Source organism: Triticum aestivum, chromosome 3D, assembly GCF_018294505.1.
Source record: "Triticum aestivum cultivar Chinese Spring chromosome 3D, IWGSC CS RefSeq v2.1, whole genome shotgun sequence".
NCBI classification, from domain to species: domain Eukaryota; kingdom Viridiplantae; phylum Streptophyta; class Magnoliopsida; order Poales; family Poaceae; genus Triticum; species Triticum aestivum.
This window is the reverse complement of record NC_057802.1, coordinates 381,722,633-381,728,558: the sequence shown is the minus strand read 5'-3', so window position 1 is coordinate 381,728,558 and position 5,926 is coordinate 381,722,633. Positions and strand designations below refer to the sequence as shown.

General features: G+C 47.5%; 1 pseudogene; it reads left to right on the top strand.

The window, feature by feature from the left end:
* Positions 1 to 2,514: 2,514 nt before the first annotated feature.
* On the top strand, positions 2,515 to 5,046 carry LOC123074705 (alcohol acyltransferase 9-like; annotated as a pseudogene).
* The last annotated feature ends 880 nt before the right edge of the window (positions 5,047 to 5,926 follow it).

Genomic DNA, 5,926 nt, shown 5'->3' with positions numbered 1-5,926 from the left:
AAATTTGTACCTCCACAAGAAGCAAATCTATGCCTCTCGTGGAAAAAACTGTGTTTTTTCCTTTTCCGAGTGGCACATCCGTGCCTCTCGCAGAAGCAAATCGATGTTTCTCATGAAAGAAGAAAAAATAAAATGTGTTTTTCCTTTTCTGAGAGGCACAGTTATGACTCTAGCAAAAGCAAATATGTGCCTCCACGAAAAGGAAAACAATGTCTCTCATGGAAGCAAAAAAAAACGTGCTTTTTTCCTGTGCCTCTCGCGGAAGCAAACCTGTACCTCCACAAGAAGTAAATTTGTGCCTCTCGCAGAAGCAAATTTGTGCCTTCCCGAGAAGTAAATATGTGTCTATCGTGAACAGAAAAAACACGTATCCGAGCAAAAAAAATTCAAAAATATTTTTTCGTCCAAAAACCTAGGAAAAACCAAAAAGCCAAAAAAAACATCCAAAACAAAAAAACGCCTACAAGAAAAATAAAAAACCCGAAATCGCGAGGAGCGCCCAATATGCGACACGTGGCTAGTTGCTCCCGGGTGCATCAAGTTCATCGGTCTTACGAATGAATAGTCTCGGAAATAGAACATACGGGTAGCCGGCCCGTGAAGCCCTTCGTGCGCCTCTCTATCTATGGTGAGACAATTATTTTCTACATGGTTTCCAACCGGTTATATATATTTAATATAATAACTATTGCAAAAACACAAAAAATATTGCAAAAAATAGTAATCCCAAAATTGAAAATTGCTCATTGATTTTAACAGAAATATTCACAATTCTAAAACTGTTCATGAATTTTGAAAAAAATGTTGATAAGTTTAAAAAACTCAAGAAAGTAAAACATGATGTTTTTTTTCTTGAGAAAGCAAAAGAGAGAAGAAGAATAAAAGACCATCAGAGAAAATAGAATAGAAGAAAAAAAACAAAGAAATCATCAGAAATTGTTCCCATGTGAAAACTAACAACACGGTACTATCTCCGTCCTTGTTTATTACTCCCCTCGTATTTTGGGTCAAACTTTGATCTTCAATTAACCAGCAAAAGGTAAGTTGTATACATAAAAAATAATACATGGGGAATTTTCTTTCAAATACGAGTCCAAGAATATAAATTTTATGACATACAACTTATATTTTGCTAAATTTGACACAAAAACAAAGGGGACCGATAAACCAGGAGAAAGGTAGTACATGACAAGATGAAGTGGCCCAACATAGTGATGACTATAAACCGAGAGAAAAGTGGAATTCCTTTTGGCTCCAAGGCTTATCTACTCCCAAAATCTGAGCCAACCAATTCTGTTAAGATGTGCACCAGCCGTTGCACCTAGAAAAACATCACTATGTTAATCTATATCTATACCAATATAAACATGCCTAAAGGGGAAGATACAGTTAATCTTGACCATCAAACCAGGTCAATCTAATGACCCGGACTGCCCCGACGAGTGCTTGATATATCTAGCGTGCAATTAATATCATATCAAATATCAATATTAGACACTGATATAATTAACACGCAAATAATATCCTACATAATATTTACATGTAATTAATATACTGCCTAATATCAACGGGCATTGCACCTGCACATTTACTAGTTTGAAGAAACACGGTAGAACCGCTTGTAGCGTGAAAACCGACAACATGATGTGGGACGGGACGAAGCAGAACTGGGCCGGCAAATACAACAACTGGTATGTGGCTTGTATGAGAACACTAGTATAGTATTCTTTGCAAGGAGCGAAGAATATAAATTCAATGATACTAATGCTTTGAATATCACGACAAATATTATTACCTACAAGAATCAATTGCGTGTAATATTGTACTCCCTCCGTTTTTATTTATTCTACATATTAGGTTTGACTGAAGTCAAACTTTATAAAGTTTGACCAAGTTTATAGGAAAAAATATAAAAGATTAGCATAACAAATCTATATGACGTGAAAGTACAATCAATAATGAATCTAATGATATTAATTTGTTATTGTATATGTTAATATTTTTGTTGATAAACTTTGTCAAAGTTCACAAAGCTTGACTTTGACCAAAGCTAATACGCGGACTAAATAAAAATGAAAGAAGTACTACTCCCTCCTATACATATTAATTGTCGCTGATTTATTACAACAAGGTCTTCACGCTTGATGAACTTTGTACTAAATTAGGGACAATTAAGATGGATCCTCCATGTAGTTTATTTTGTTTTTTGTTTTTTCAGCACGTTGTTTTGCGTGCAATCAGAAAGAAACAGACAGCACCCACACACATACAAACACTTTGAATAGCCAGAGGATATATGTATATAAATATATACATTGATCAACATATCTATCAGATTTCAAGGATCACCGGATATAGATAGATCAGGACGACCGGTCACTATAGCCTAGAGAGAGAAAAACAAGTGAGTGACACCAATGTGGCCATCTCCACCATCTGTTTTGATCTGCATGTCTGGTCTACAAAGCCAGCAGCCGAAGTCGACGACGCAGATCGACAGCAGAGCAGGAACACATGGAGATCGCGGCTGAGTGCGAGTACCGCATGGAGCCGGTGCTGGTGACCCCGGAGGCGGCTTCTCTACCGTGCCTCTGAGCACGGCACGGCTGCCGTGCCTTCTTCGGACGCTCGTGAGCGCATTGGCATGGGCCAGAAATTTAACAAAAACTAATCACCCCAGCCTAACTGTTAGATGTGCACACGCCTAAACTGATTAACTATTTGTCTTTTTAGCATTGCTCATTTTTTTATCTTTTTAGGGGAACTAATTAAATAATTAAGTTAAAAATAATAAATTATAATTAATAAATGACCACGCTGTAAAACAAAAGGTGCAGTGGGCCGTCAGCGAGGATCACCACCCTAAATCCCTCCATCCGGCGCCCACTTCGCGAACGCCATCGTCGAGCACCGTTGTTCTAAATCCCTCTGGCCTACGTCATCTTCACCAACATCCTCATCGAGCGGCGGATCCAACATGTCTGCGACCGCCCGCGAAGAAAAACTGCAGTAATCTTCATTACTTTAATAACCGTCTTCACCGCTAGATGAGGGTGTTGGTGAAGACGACAGAGACGACGTTCATGAAGTGGGCGCTGGAACCGTCTTTTATTTTTGCTACGGCCGGCCAAAAGTTTTGGTACGTTCCGGCGAGGAAGGTCCATGGTCTTCTTAGTTGCTCAGATTTTTTTTTTGCTGGAACATAGTGCTGCAAAATCGACCACGACGGTGAGCCGGAGGCGGTGACACCGTGCTTCGATGGGATGCGCAAGCTGATGGAACCGGCTTTGGCCGCAAGCTCCATTAGGCTTTCGGTGGAGCTGCATCCGACATATGGGTGGCGTTGGGAACGACGGCGAGATTGGAAGGGCATGTGACGACGGCGATGGCGAGCTGCGGCGAGGGGCGGCGAGCCGCGTCGACGAACGTGGAGGACGCCGGGGGCGGTGACCACGCCGTGCATGGCCCAAGCGGGAGGTTGTGCGCGTGCAAATCGCTAGTCATTTTGAGGTAGGAAAAATGAATTAATGGGTGTCTGTTGCCAGATCGGACGTCCGCGGTGCGACCGGCCGAAATTTCAGCCAGCGCACCGGTGCCTATCGCTCGCCTTTTTATTTTTTTAGTGTTGGTCATGTATTAATTGTAGTTAATCATTTAATCAGTTCCACTAAAAATAACTACTGCCACTGCCCATATTATTTGTGGTCCGTATCTGGATAAATAATATGAAATGGGATGGAGTAGTTTTTTAGGCAAAAATTACACAGTAGCCAAGAACCGAATGCCTAGCGGTCATTGTGAGCTTCGGAATTATTGTTGAGAAAACTAAACAGCTTTCTTAGACAGCTAATTAATTCAGACGTGTGTATAACTAACAGCAGGGCTGGGCTGATTAGTTTTTGATAAGTTTCTGGCCCATGCCAATGCGCCCACGAGCGTCCGAAGAAGGCACGGCAGCCGTGCCGTGCTCAAAGGCACGGTAGAGGAGCCGGTCCGAGCCAGGCGACGCCAGCGCAGATCCTCTAGCTCTCCAACCTCGACGACCCGTGCCTCCTCCGCTACCTCTTCGTGTTCACAGGTGCCGTCGACGTCGACGCCCTCAGGACGGCGCTGTCCAGAGTCCTCGTCGACTACTACCCGCTCGCCGGCAGGCTCGGGCCCGGGGACGACGGCAAGCTTGTCGTCGTTTGCAACGCGGAGGGGGCGCTTTTCGGGGAGGGATTCCTGCCGGGGCTCACCGCTCGCGAGTTCCTCGAGGGGTCGGCCACGCCTCACGAATCCTGGAGGAAGCTGCTCCGCGGCGGAGCCGAGCTACAGAGCTTCATTGGCGTGCCCACTCTTGTCGTCCAAGTGACTCGCCTCGGCTGCGGCGGCACCATCCTCTGCACGGCCATCAGCCACTGCCTCTGCGACGGCATCGGCGCCGCACAGTTTCTCCATGCCTGGGCGCGCGTCGCCAGGTTCGAAGCCGCCGACCATCACGTCGCGCCCTTCCACGACCGCGGCGTCCTGAGGCCGCGCTGCCCCCCGCATGTCGCGTTCGAGCACCAGGAATACGCCAACTCCCTCCCCGGCGGCGATGAACTGGCGGCAGCGTCCAGCCTCTTCGTCGGACCGCTGGCGCGGGTGTCTCTGACCTTCACGGGGGCACACGTCCAGCGCCTCAAGGACCTGTGCGCACCGTGGCTCGAGGAGGGCACATCCTTCGAGGTGCTCGCGGCGCACGTCTGGCGCGCGTGGGTGCGGTCCCTCAGCGCGCCGAGCGACCTCCGCGTGAAACTCCTCTTCACCGTTGACATCCGCCGTCGGGTGCACCCGGGCCTCCCCGGAGGGTACTACGGCAACGGCTTCGTGCTCGCGTGCGCCGAGTCCATGGCTGGGCAGCTGGCGGCGCCATCCGGCGCGCACCACGCGGCGAGGCTGGTGCGGGCGGCCAAGAGATGATTGACGATTGTTTGGAAACATAGATAGACTAGGAAGTATTCTGGTTTGTCCATCTCTCCTTGATCGTCAATCATCTCCTAGTCTATCAAGGAGAAATGGAGTATGATCAAGAGCATTTTTATGGTATATTTGATTATTTGGAAACATAGATAGACTAGGAAGTATTCTGGTTTGTCTTGTACTCCAAATGGATCATGTATTCCTATATATATGCCCATGAGGCTCAAGCAAAAATTATCTATCATAATTTATCATATTCTGCCACAATCTCTCTCTCTTCCTCCTAACATGGTATCAGCCTAATCTCGATCCAAACCCTAGCCGTCGCCGCTTCCGCACCGCGCCGCCCCCGGGGCAGTCGATCTCCATGATCGCCTCTGGGGCCGCGCCGCCCGTACCTAGGGTTCGTCCGCCGGTCGTGTTGATCGGTTGCACTAGAGAGCCTTTTTCCCGATCCTTGATCGGTGCTTCTTTTTTGGTTTTCTGATCTATGATCGGTTTGCGTCGCCCGCGGCCATCCGTCGGCCCTCGCGCGCCTCTACTTCAACTTTGACATCGACTACACCGGCCACTACTCCGACACGACGACCTCGCGCGACACACGGCGGCCTGCAACAGTGCCGGTCCATGCGTACGCCCGTCTGTTGTTCTTCGCCGGGTGTGGTCGTTGTGGTGGTACTAAGTCTGACAGTAAGAATAGGGGGTACGTATGGAGAGGCAAGGTCCTAGCTACGGCAAGGTTGTACGCAAGTGTTTATGAGTTCAGGCCCCTCTCGGAGGAGGTAAAAGCCCTACGTCTCGGTGCCCGGAGGCGGTCGACTGGATTATGAGTATGTGTGTGTGTTACAGGGGGTGCGAACCCTTGTCCCAGAGGAGGGGGGTGGCTTATATAGAGTTCGCCAGGACCCCAGCCATCTCCCGTTACAGAGGGTTGAATGTACATAAAGATTGAGGCGTTACTGGTAACGCCAGCCTTAAGTGC